Source organism: Candoia aspera, chromosome 5 (assembly GCF_035149785.1).
Source record: "Candoia aspera isolate rCanAsp1 chromosome 5, rCanAsp1.hap2, whole genome shotgun sequence".
Taxonomy (NCBI): domain Eukaryota; kingdom Metazoa; phylum Chordata; class Lepidosauria; order Squamata; family Boidae; genus Candoia; species Candoia aspera.
This window is the reverse complement of record NC_086157.1, coordinates 74,630,557-74,644,675: the sequence shown is the minus strand read 5'-3', so window position 1 is coordinate 74,644,675 and position 14,119 is coordinate 74,630,557.

Here is a 14,119-nt window from a genome sequence, read left to right as displayed (position 1 = left end):
GCAGGATCAATGAGACTTCACTGCTGTCAGAATGATGACAGCTTGTACCACAAGTTCCACCCTTTTGGGGCATGCATGTGATGTAGAAACAGGATGTATGTAGAAAAAGAGTGGGACTTGCATCACAATGCCACAATGCTGCTTTTGTCAGTCTGACCCTCTTTTGCCCCTCCTGCAAATGCTACTGAGTCCAGAGCCTGTAAGGTGTCACCTGTCAATAAAGAATTCATGAATGCCATCAGGGGGCAGAAGAATGGATATTTAATTATGATATGTTAAAATTTAATGAAATTTGCATATGTTTAATGCTACGAACGTTTAAGTATTATATACCCACACATTTTGTGGAATATTACCCTATTGTTCTTGCTAAGAGTGTGAAAGCTGTTGCTTGTTTTTTTCTTTCTGAAACTGTACAGCCTGTTCACTGCAATGTGGGAGTCAGGGAAGAGAGAATGCTGGGAATAATGTAAAAGAAAGCTGAGAAATAGTAAAGTCTGTACTATTCTTGAACTGGTATGCATCAGTGTTATTCATAAATGAAGTTCTCTTAAGTAATGATCCAAAGTTGAATGGATTTTCAGAAGGTCCAATCATGGAAAAGAGCTTCAAGAAAGTGAAAAAGGACTGAAACCAGTCAGATCCTAGGATGTAGGGATCTCTGGAAAGCAGCCTAGACTATCAAATAATTATAAGATACTGAACAACAGCCAGGAGAAAGGAAGTCTAGACTTATGCTGCATCTTTCAGCAGATTGCTTTCTATTTCCAGTCCAGCATACTCCAGCTATTAATCATCTCTGATCCTGATAAGTGGGGAATTTGACTGACCATCTGATCTTCTTATATTTGTGCCAAGAGTAAACATTACTTTATAGAATTTGTTAATTTAAATGTTCTTGGGTAGGGGCAATGAGGTGCAGACTTTAGAAGTTTAATAAGTTTGATTATTTCTTTATGAATATAATCTGTGACTGGATAGCCACGAATAAATGGAAGTAACTATTATAAGAAATTGTTTCTTGTTGCTGTGAGTGCTGTGTGAGATGTATGAATGAGATTTGGGAAAAAGGGATCTGGATCACGGGCAACAGAGGATTAAGAGCTGCAGGTATCCATATGGTGATTGGACGACAGTTATAGATCTTGGAGCAAACAGATTATCTGGACCCCTTTCAGTCTGGTTTCAGGCTGAGGTACAATACAGAGATAGTGCTAGTCGCACTTGCTGATAACCTTTGGCAAAACCAAGATGGGGTGATGTATCCATCCTATTGTTCTTTGAATTCTCACAGGCTTCAATACTGTCGACCACAGTATCCTTTTTGGACCAGCTGCAGGGGTTAGGAGTGGGAGCCTTCTCAGTGGTCGGTTCCAGTTGGTGTTGACGGGGGGGGGGGGGACCATAAAAACAGATAAAAACATTAAACCCAAGTGGACAGCCCAGACTGAAATAACCTTACAGATAACAAAAATCAAATAAGACTGGGGCCCAAACAATAATACATTAGCCTCAGGCCTGGGACCAAAGCCAGATTTTCAGAGCTTTCTGGAACCCTCTGGAGCCAGTTTGAGAGTGGAATCAATTACCCAGAGAAGTGATGGACCCCTTTGCAGGATATATTCAAGAAGAGGCTAGACAGACATCTATATGGGTTGCTTTAACTTGGATTCTTTTACTGAACAGGAGATTAGACTCAATAGCCTAAATGGCCTTTTTCAGTCCTATGATTGGCTAGGTCAAGTGCCATCCTACAGAGGAGTTCCTCATAATGATGTCTGATAGTTAGATAGGTATCTGCATACCTGAACAGTGGTCACATGGAGATATCTATTTAAGTCAATCACAACAGATAAATAGGTCATTATTCTCATTACATTCTGGTAACTTGAATTAGCAATTAAATTTCCTACACTCTCTAGTATACATAATTTAAATGAGGTAGTGGTATAATGCATGCATAATAATGCAAACAAATAAATAACACATGAAAACTAGCATGGCTCAGCTTCTTGATAAGCATATTTGAACTGTGCTTTGTCCTGTGGGTAGAAACCAGTAATCTGACCCTTCTACAGAGAAGTTAGAAAAAAACCAACAGGTATGTCGAATGAGTAGAAATTTTAGTAGCTTTTGGGAAAGGCTTCTTCCCCCAAACTTAACAGAAGCTGAAAAATTAAGACTGGCTTTTATAGGAGATCAATACCTCCTTCACTTCAAATTCCATTAGACTTACATCTGCTACAGAACTTTCAAGCCCAAATCCAATTCTATTTCTTCACTTAAAGAGCTCTGCTTTTAGCCATTTACCTGTAGATGATTCAGAGTGCATATAAAAATCTATAGGGTTCTTTTTTTATTGCCCTGAGCACAATAGTTCTTGCACTTTCAAACAATGCCTATGATGATGTATTTCGAGCATTAACTGAGTAAACATCTGCTATTATAAAATAGCTTCAACATTTTCAGCCAAATCCTTACTCTATCCAATCACCTCATTCATCACCCCCTTCATCTCCTCATTCCAGGGGTATTTTAGAACAAAACAATATGTGGAAATGGAAGCACTTTCTACCTTAACAGAGCTACTGAAACTAGGCTATGAATGTTGGATCTACCATTTGATGGCAGCAAAGTGCTCCTTATGTCTTTGCTACCATCTAGTTGTTTTGAAGCACAGATCTGGTAGCTCAAACCTTTTATTATTTATTTATAACCTCACCTCAGTCCAGATGGCCTGTAAGCTGTTTACAAAAATTAAAATAAGTAATATCAGTTTTAAAAAACTGAATTAGTAAATCAGTCTTACCAAATCAGTATAAAGATTTGCTATTTCTCATGACAATGTAGAATATTTCCTTTTTATCTAGAATTTTAGGAGCATTGTCCAGCCATTTTTTAGCCCTGATGAAGCAATTCTTGTAAATAGGACAAATTTAAGAATATGCATAGCCCTCCAATTTTACTGGAATGAGAACTGGAATGTATTGTTATGTAAGCCTTCTCAAAAGGTAAAATAATAGAAAAAACTCAGGTTGTTTATTGCTTTGCTTTGTATCAAAGATTTCTCAAACCCTATTTTTACTTCAAAGAGGATTTAGTGACACTAAATTCATGGACAAAATGCTCCCAAGCTGCTGATATAGTACACTTCTGCCCTTACACTCAATGAACTACTAAGCAGTGCTTTTGTTAATCCTTCTGTTTTCTAGAGGGTTACCAGTAAAATTACCAAATCAGCATATTGGCTCATGGAAGTCTCCCTAAGCTGCTTCTCTTCAGAGAAATCATTTTTCATTAAATCAATTTATAAAAATACCTACTGACCGTCAACCAATCCTGCCCCCCCATGCATATAATCTAACATTTACTTAGTGAATAAGAACATTAGTCATCTCCTCTAGAGACAAAATAGATTCATTCTCCTGTTCCCCCTGGAACCTTCTCTTCTTGGTACCTTAACTATCTGCATATTGCACAGTTGCTTAACTATTACCCGTTGATGGAATGATTGACAGGTTTGTTTATTTCAGACAAATATTATTACCCATGTTGAACTGTGGAAGTCTTATAACTAATTGCAATTTTTATTAGTAAGCTTCTTCTGCTTACTGAGATTATAATTCAGGCTGTTCATAAACTCAATCATTACTGATAATTTAATTCTTAATACTTTTAGCCATTATTCTGTTTACACAGACAAAGCAATGAAGAAGGTGGAACATTTCCATCTTTAAGAGCAATTCAAAGAAAGCAAAGAGATTTGTAACCCATTTTACTGGAGAGAATTCCACATGTCTGAAATAAAATGCATGGTTTCAAAGGAAAGAGAAAAGTATTTCCATTCAGGAAGCTTAGTGTATCTGCTGGCTCTTCTATGGATGCCAGGTGTAGGAATAAGAGTGACAGTGATATCCAGTGAAGCTGAATATCTTATGGTTAATCCCATTTTGCAGTAACATCACTGTGCAACCCCCTCCTTTATGTGCCTTTACTATGATATCTTCAGGGGAGAGCTTGCACAGTGACATCACTAGACATGATCAGATGCTGCAGAAACACTTCTTGCTCTTTGCTTGCTAGTAGAAAACAGACCAGGTAGCTCAGCTAGCTTGTTTTCTACCAGTAATTGCCAATGAGTGGCTGAAAGCAGACTGCCTTCAGCTTACTGCTACTGGCTTTTTCATTTTTATCCAGCATATATGAAAATCCTGTACCTCAAATAACTGGAGAAGTGGCAAAACAATGCACTGCTGGATTTAATAATGTCCTCTTTATTAAAAAAAAAAAACATGCAGTTGAAAATAAGGAACTCAGAGAAAGATTAGTTATGAAAAAAAAATTCTGATGGATTTCAAACCAGCATTATTCTATCTGTTAGGTAAGTATTATAACCACTGTGCTATTGCAGGACTACTGATAAAGGTAGCTCTAGAAGACCACTAAGCCAGTTTGGTGTAGTGGTTAAAGCATCAGGCTAGAAACCAGGAGACCTTAGGCATGAAGCCAGCTGGGTGACTTTGGGCCAGTCACTCTCTCTCAGCCCTAGGAAGGAGGCAATGGCAAACCACGTCTGATAAACCTTGCCAGGAAAACTGCAGGGACCAGTCCAGGCAATCACCAGACTCAAAAACTGGCTTGAAGGTGAGGAGGGGGCGGTGACAACATTAGCAACAATGACAACCATTGATTCAGTTGCTGGGGCATTTGTAGCTCTGTGCCAATCAAAAGGTAGATTGGCCTAGAAAAAGGTAATATGCCCCAGGTATAACAAATAACAGCACTTAAGGTGGCAGAAACAGAAAAAAACAGTACCTTGAAAGCAGCTCAAGAAAATGTTCCTGAGGTTTGTTTTATGATGGATGAGAGATGAGTCGTGGGCAATGTCCATTCCTGATATCCAAAAATAGTTGTTGGCCCATACAGCTGGTGGGGCAACCTGGCAGTGCCGATAAGCCCATGATCACTATATCTTGCTGCATGAAATAATGATAAACTAATGCTTCTCAGACATGTATCCAAAACTTGAATTTCAAGCACATTGAAATGTGTACTATGTTTGTGTTACTGCATATTTGTCAGAAAGAACAAACTCTTTAAGCAATTTTTATACTAATAGGAATTTACTGTTGAGTCACCTACTGTGGAGGGAATTCTAATTGAGCTCTTCACTATGAATATTCATGACAAAAATGAAACTGGTTTAAAAGAGATTATGCATAATTCACTGCTGCCTGGGACCTGCACTGACTCATACATAGCTTTCAGGATTTACCTGGGGATAGTAAGAAAGCACAAAGTACCTTTTTAAAAATTTACTAGCATTTGGAGCATGATTAGATTCAATAATTTCCCCCACACAACCTTCAAAGATGACCATATGATCAAACACATGTAATGCCAGATCATTAGCCTTAAACTCCTCATGTTCATTCTTCTAATGAACATAAATAAAATAATAAAATAAAATAAAATAATCATAATGATCATTTGCAGAGTAGTAAGTGAAGAGGCATCTTTGGAGGGTGAAGGTGGCCCACCCCTTCTGTTGAAACAATTTACAGTCCTCAGAAGTATGAGTGAAAAGTCTGGGCCATGAGCTGCTCATATACTATTATTTTTTTTACTGCTGGGGATCAGAGAATGGACAACTTTTCAGTGTCTAAAGACAAATTCAGTCTTGAAGGAGGTTAGGTCTGCAAAATGGGAAGGTCTGAAAGTTTTTTGGGGGAATTCTTTGTTCTGACCTTTGAAATGCCTATTTTATGACTTTTAGTCTGTGACAAGATATGCTTAAAAAGTCTTCATCCTGGGTTATCTAGTCATAGACATCTATTAATCCTTCAGGAAGATATCAATCAAGATTAAGTTAATGGTCTTGTTCCAATTGTTTTTTTTTAAGCAATTATTTCCATTTCTTGCAGGTAGTTATCAACAGCAGCATGGCTGCAATCACATATTACAGACATCAATAATTCCAAGACAAAAAAGCCGAGTATGGCTAGGGGCTTCCCTTCTAACATAGCCTATAGCAGTAGCTTATCTTGTTGATACTTCCTCATAATGGCAGAAATGTAGGATGATATGATACTGAGTACGTGAAGATTCTGTAAAAGACATAAATGTGTATCCTACTGCAATTTATGGATGAACAATGCCTTGGATGAATCAGTTTATCACTAATATCTCTTCTGAAGAAAATATGGGGCAGAAGGGTTGAAACTTGATAACCTGAGATTACAATCTATTGCTCATTGTACTGATAAAGACATATCAAAACAAAACAATTTCTAAGCTATACTTCTACAGATTACTGTATTTTTGAAGCAAAAATAACTACTGTATCTTATCTAGATGTTATGTATTTAGATCAGTACATCAGTTAACTATTAAATAAAAATAATTTTAAAATCCCCATTCTATTTTCAGCTGTCAAAATAATACACTGAGTGAAAAATCTATATCATAGCAAACTCTCACCCACACACAATCCATTTGCAGAGAGGAGACACTAAAATACATCTTAGTTATATCCACTTCATTGCAGCAAGTGACCATCCTTAGTGATTCATTTTTTTTAAAAAAAAACACTTAAAGAAGGCAGTGTTATGTGTGTCGCACAGAAGTCTCTTTCACATTTCTTTTAAAATTAAATGCCAATATTCTTTGACAAGGTTGAAAATGACAAGATGGAGAAGCAACAATGAGAGTTGAACAAAAAAATAAAGACATTTCAGTGATGCAGGTGAGTACATTACACTGAGATCTCATTTTCATCCATAAGAGCTCACCTTCTGAAATTATTCTTATTTTCTGCTCTTACGCTTTGCTTTCTTTTGTTATGGCTTTAGGATGAAACTATATCTGCTCACAAATGGTTAGAAAGGCGAGATAAGAAGACAGGTGCAACCATTCTGGATTATCAGGATTTTAAATCAAATATGAATATATTCACTTCTTAATCAGCAAATGTTTACGCAACACAGATTTGCTAACATATGATTGATAAGTATGGGAACAATGTATAGCACAAAGCATGTTTGCTTCTGCAATTTTTTTCTGAATTTCTATTTTGTGCTAATGAAGAATGGCATGTGAATGTGGCAAGCACTACTCAGTTGGACACAATGGCTTGCTGCTTGGTTTGCTGACCATTCAAGTTGTGGCTACTCATGTGCTACTTTGTCAGTGTCTATTGCGACTCTCTTCTTATTTGGTGTTATTATGGCTTAAAGATGTTTTCCTCTCAGAAATGAGTAAAAATTGAAAATTGAATTCAATTCAAATTGAAAATACTGGCTCAAAGAAGCATGTGGTGGTGAAGAGTTCCCTGTGCAAGCACCAAATCATGTCTGGCCTTTTGGAGATCAGAAGCAAGCTGGTGAATAAATTTCAGGTGGAAAAAGGAGAGCTTTGTAAATTGAGGAAAAGTTTGAAATTCTCAAGTGTTTTGAAATAAATGAAAGGACATGCAGCTAAATGTGGTAAAATTAGAGACAATCAGACAATACTAATAAAAGTGGTTTTTCTTAAGCAGAACAAACTATAAAATATCTTAGAAAAAGACAGAAATAATTGAAAATAATGGAACATCTATTAAGTATTTGGACTGATGATCAGATAAAGAGATCAGAGGCAAGTTTTCTCATTGTAAAAGAAAAAGCATTAGCAATATATGAAAACTTAAAAAAAAAGCTGAAAATCCTGAAGAAGTGTCACCCTCAACTGTGTAAGAATTTTATTACAGTTATTTATTGCTAAATTTATTGTTATTTAGCTAAAACTGTGCTTTCATTCTTGAATTATGTACCCATAACCCTATGTTTTCCATAAGGCCGGTTATTCATATTGTATGATTTTGCATAGCATGAGGATTTCTAAGAACACAACTATATGAGAACTAACTGTACTTCTCTAGAATGATCAAATAGTTTTATTACTCACATGTACTCACATGTGTTAATGAGAACTGTGGTGAAGGAGTAATAGTACCTTATGAATATATGGAAGTTTGAGAAACACTGTACATTCTATGCTAGATAGCACTAAATGCTTAGAAACCATTCAGGAATTATTCAATTATTCAAACTTAGTTAAGAATTCTCTGTTTTAACTTGTACTATGTGTATCTGTTTATTATCCTGTATGCAAACAGGATGTGAATCTATGCTGTGGCGTATATTCCATATTTAATGAGATATTCCTTATTAAAATTAAAATATAATGTTCCTTTTCAAACAAATAAAGAGGCAGCTTGTTTATTTATTGGGGCCTTCAGAATTGGGCCAGGCAGGTCAGTGACTAGAATGAATAGCACCTATAAGAAGGAGACTCTTTTTAATATCACATACCTCTAGAAAATGGCCTTCTGTGTCAGCTACTAGACTTACTGTAATCGGCACTATAGTACTTATTAAAATATTGTGTTTGAATTGGAAAGTTTACCTTTACCCCTGCAGAATATCACAGTAAATAAAGACTAAGGAGAAAACAGCTATACTTTTAGAGCCATGGCTTATTCTGAGAAAATTCTCTGTCTCTCTTGGGTTTAATAACTTTCGATTAAATAATAGATATGTATGAATCAGCCAAGATCTGATTTCAGTTCAATATTTGAAAGTAGCAAGATTCAAGATGAATTTAAATGTTGATATTCAAAGTTGCCGAGATTTGATTTGACTGATAAAAATTTCAGTCATAAGCTATAAGGAGAGAGAAACAAAGTGTCCTAACAGTGAGAATCACACTGAGACAAGGAGTAGTTCTCTAGTGTTTATTACTGCTACATAAACAGAATCCTAACAAACTGAATAAGCATGGGAAAAACCCAGACATATAAACCCCAAAAGCTAAGGCGGGCCTGATCTGTGTCTCTTTGAATGGCAGCTTAATTCCTCAGTACTACGCATGCGTTTTCCACCCTGGATGGGAGCCCCTTCCTGCTCGCCATCATTACTCATGACACAAAGTACCTACAATCAGGCTATTTCAAGTGTATATATCCTTAACAAAAAACAGTGCCTGCAAGCCTCCCCCCTGCCCCCCCCCTTCATGTGTGCAGGGGAGGACTAGCACGTTCTTCTGGGATATACATGCTGGGTGGGTTGAGAGTGGCTGGAGAATGTGGATCTGTAAGTACCTTAATGCCAAGCCATGTAGGGCTTTAAAGGTTAAACTCTGCACTTTGAATTGTGCTCAGAAGCAAATAGAGTGGTAATACAGAGTTATTATGTGCTTATGTTGGTGCAGCAAGCCAGCACCTATGACTTCTGGACCAATTGCCTTTTCTGGGTGGTTTTCAAAGAGAGTCCCATATGGAACACATTGCAGTAATCCAAATGGATGGTAGTTAGCTACAGTTGCAAAGTCCTTATGTTCCATGTAAGGCCACAACTGATGCCCCAGGTAAAGCTGGACAAAGATCCTCCTAGCCATAGCCTCCATCTGCCTATATAGCATTACTGTGGGTCCAGGAGGACCCCCATGTCATGGATCTGTTCTTTCAGACTCAGTGTCAGCCCATCAGCAGAGAAGTTATCAGAGAACATCAACAAACAAACTGAAACACTCTTTTCTACAGTATAACCAAAATATGTTCTATCATCATGCCATTTTTTTTACTTAGCCAAACAACAATATTCAAATGAAAAATAATGTTAAGAAGGCATGAAAATGTGGTAGATGTTCTATAGACCTGATGAAGAGGAAGCTTCTTGTGATTATGAATGTTTATCTGTCAGATGCTGATTTCCACATGTTAAGTATGAATGACAAGTCTCATCTTACTGCTGCAGGGAGTTACCAGAAATACATGCTGAGTGCAACTCCTCCCCCCCCCCCCCACATGTATCTCGGCTTCTATTTAAATTGCTTCAGATTGTATTGCTATCCAGCTCAGCTGATTTATTTTGCTGCTATATTTCAAAATAGTTATTGTTGTTTACTATGGAGCTTCATTCAGAATAAACTACTCATGAGAAGCAATACTGCAATCAATAAGACAATTAGTCATTATGACTAACTGATGTCTTGTTAGGATTAGTTGAGAGCTCATCCACACTGCTGGTGCTTCCAGCCCCAATCTCTCACAAAGCAACTAGAAACTGACTTGTGATTGTCTCCACTTTTGACAAACTTGAAACACAGGAGACAATCATTGCACAACTTCTTGTCCTCCAGGAGAGTGCAAAGAATCTTTGGGTGTCCTATCTCCTGATCTTCACCCAGTCTTGGAATAACAAAAATTCCCTCCACTCCACAACACAAAAATAATTAAAATAAGTTGTAGCATCTCCCTTCATATTTTTTTTTCAACTGATATGAATTTATGTGATAGTTTGAAAAACAAACAAATAAACAAACAAATTATGAAACAAACAAATAAACAAATCTGTCTCAGTCCAGTCTGTCTCACAAGGTTGGTGTTTGGGTTTAAAATAGGAGGAGAGAACAGTATATAAACTGAGTTCAACTTTTGAATGAAAAGAGGATATCAATCAAGCAAGCAAACAAATAAAATACTAATTTGTGCACATCCCAATAAGCCATAGTAGAAATTATTTTAACTCCAGATAACTTCACAAAATGTTGGGAGCTGATTCTTTCTTCATGCCACGTCCTCCCTCCTGAGTTTATTTTAGACACAGTTCCCAAAATTTTGTGAAGTTATCTGAAGCTATTCCCAAAGTGATGGAAAACAGTGATGTGGAAATTGACTAAATAAATACATGCTCTTAATCAGAATATTACCCATACATTCTACAACCAACATGCTTAAATAGGAAAAAGAAGAGTGAAAAGTGTTTGTCAAATCATTTTGAAATATTCTAAGTAGTACTATTTCCTGAAATCTCTCTCTAGTGTTTTGGTACCGCTATCCCTTTCTTGGAAATCCATTCAAGAGACTAGTAGCTACACAGTTTCTGACTGTCTTGGAAGATATAGATTATCTGAGCTATTCTAGATGGGCAGAAGTTTGTTCTTCCCCTAGATTTCTCAGCAGTTTCCAGTATATTGATCACAATATTGGTTGTGAGTGGGGAGTCAGGGTCTGGGGATGACCATTAGGAGATCTGGAATAGAGTTTCATTGGCATGATTCCCAGTTTTGTATCTGTTTGTTCACAGTTCCCCGAAATGGTATTTGTCTCCAGATTTTCAGGAGTTTGGCAAACTTTAACACAGAATTTTATTAAAGGTTCATGTGGGTCCTACTGATACTTAAACAGAATCTGAGGGCCAACTTTAGGCTGAGTAGATGCTGCTTTAGGGCACCAAAACCTAGGGAGCACCACTGACACCTCTTCTCCTGAATCATTCTAAAAATGCAAAGCTTTGCATTGGTGAGGGGTGGCACCATCAGTCAATGTCGCTTAGGGGTGCCAGATATCCTTGAGACAGTACTGCAGTGTCTGACTGAGTTTGGTGGTTACTTAATGTATTTCATAAACCAAATAATCTAACATAGGATTTGCTGGTATAAAAAAAGTAATCATTCCTTCAGATTTAGAAACCTATAGCTGTAACAGTGCAACCAAACAGTTTTTGTAATTGGTGCCCAGTATCTCATGTTGCTGTATAGGAATTCTGGCTCATTCCTCATCAATACTAGACCATTTTCTAACCAGAGCTGGTTGTTTCAGGCTTTTCTGTGGAGTTTAAGGCTTTTGATCTGGCCTCTGGAAAATACCTACATGTATTACCAAATATATATTTGATTATGAATTATCTAAATTAGCAGATCTAGGAAAAATGCTTTGAAAATAAGAGTTACTGGTTATTGAACTTTTAATCTAGGATTATTTCTCCTATGGGACACCAGTTGGGAACTCTGAACTTTCCATTACAGTCACATTTTTTTTTGTAACTGATTCTGTGAAAGGGGTAAACTGATGTATACTGAGACAAATGGAAAATCTAGGAGCTTTGCTAACTTTGGATCTGGGGTCCATTGGCATATATTCCCTAAAGAAGCCTAATGTGACACCCTCCAGATATTCTGTAACTGTATTTGCAAGAATTCTCACATCTAGTAGATGCCAGGTTAAGGAAGGCTGCATTACAGCCATGTTTTCCCTTTCCCTTGGATCATAAATTTTGCATTTGTTATGAGCTACAGTAGGTGATATATGTAATAATTGTTGCATTACCCTGTAGAATTGGAGCAACACATAAGACCCAGTCAGTCAGTCAGTCAGTCAGTCAGTCAGATACTGTAGATAGATGATAGATGGGAGAGGGAGAGGGAGAGACTGAGAGATGGTAGTTATTGTTACAAAATAGTTTCTCCCTTTTCCTCTTTTAAAGGGGAAAACTGATGGAAGCTGAGCTTCTGTGTAACAGAATGTTTGTTTAAAGCACTTTGCTGAATATGTGGAATTTGTGGAAGGTGCTTTCTCAAGGCATTATTTCAAGCAATCTTTCATTTCACTGTGCTTTGGCTCTTGATACAATGAGGTCTTGAAAACTGTGTCTCTGTGTTGGCTTCAGAATCCAGACTGGAGAGCTGGAAGCCATAGATGTTATTTCCATGAGGATTTCAAACTATAGATTGGCCAGTAATTCAGTTCCAACAAAGACATTTACTTTTTTGTAAATTGTTCATTTATCAATTGTTCATATATGTATAACATGTGCAATATGTTTGTTAATAGTACTCAATGAAACAGAACTGAATGAAACTATGTAAAGTGGAGCATTTTCCTAATGCAATAATACACTTCCTGAAAACATGCCTTTTTATTGATGGTGGTCATATATGGTGGTGGTCTTTTTTTTTTCAAAAACTAATTATCATATTTTTGTTCTATATGAAAAACATGACCTAAGGTCTAATAGAAGATGAAAAGTTACCATTTTAAAGACTCCATTTATCCCTTCAGATCTCTTTTGTAATCCTGCATAGTCAATTATGTTGCATCCCTGGATGGTTATCTTGTTGGGATAGAATAGAATAAGTGACAAAACTCTAGTCTAACATTTAGCTAATACAGGATATCCACTGCTACAGTAATCTTGAAACATGGCTATCAAGCTTTCCTTAAAAGCTTCTTATAATGAAGTATCTTCTAGTTTCCAAGACAATCTATCCTTCTCCTGAATTGCTTATACTCCACGTTGTACCATTAGAAATAACTTAATGTTTAATTATTTAATGTTGCTTGTATTTTGAACTCAATGATACTGGTCCTACTTCTTAAATAAAGTTGCTCCACCATCTGTATGGCAGTACTTCATCTGTTTCACAATATCTATTATATTGCCTACTAAATAATTTCCTCTGGGTATAAGGTTAAACATACCCAGCTCTTCTAACCATTTCTCATAGGATGTAGGCCTATTCCTGATTATTTTACATTTCTATTTTTGAAGGGGGAAAAACAAGTAATTCCAGTTTGTTCATTTTGTTCCCAGCTTTGAGACATTTAAACCAAGTTGTATGTCTCTGAAGAGGACAAGGGCAAATTTCACTCTGTTTTTGGAAAGCAAAGCAATAGAGGATGAAGCAAAATAAAAGTTGGTTTCTGTTTACCAAAGCAGCAAGAGATGTGGCTCAGAATCATGAAAAGCATTGAGCCTTTGCTAAACAAGGGATGACAATAAACAGGGTTTTGCATTTAATGTCTGCATGAGAACCAAGCAAGGATTGGGGATTATATTGCACTCCTTAAAAATTCAACGAGTTGTTCCAGAGAAGTCCTAAACTATACAGATAAAGGTTCAATTTCTCATGACACAATTTCACATGAGAACTGAGGTTGATGAAATTTATCACCAGCCAAAGGTGACGCAAAAAGACATGTACCTGTTGTTTAGGACAAAAGTACCTATACCCTTAAAGTATCTCTTTGAATTTTTGCCAATGTATGTTGCCATCTCTCCATGTGCAAAGGTTTTTCTTTCAATCAGAAAAAAACACAAGGCATAAATAAATCATATCAGGATGCATCTGTGTTGAAACAAAGTGTGTTGCTCAAAATTCCTGGCAACCAAACTCAGCAACATTTTGTAAAACATGATTTGATGCTAAAATGCCAAATTGCACATCATGACTGATCAACTAACTGTGACTTTGTATAATAAAGATACCACATGGATAATGTTCCTCAAACAACATCTTG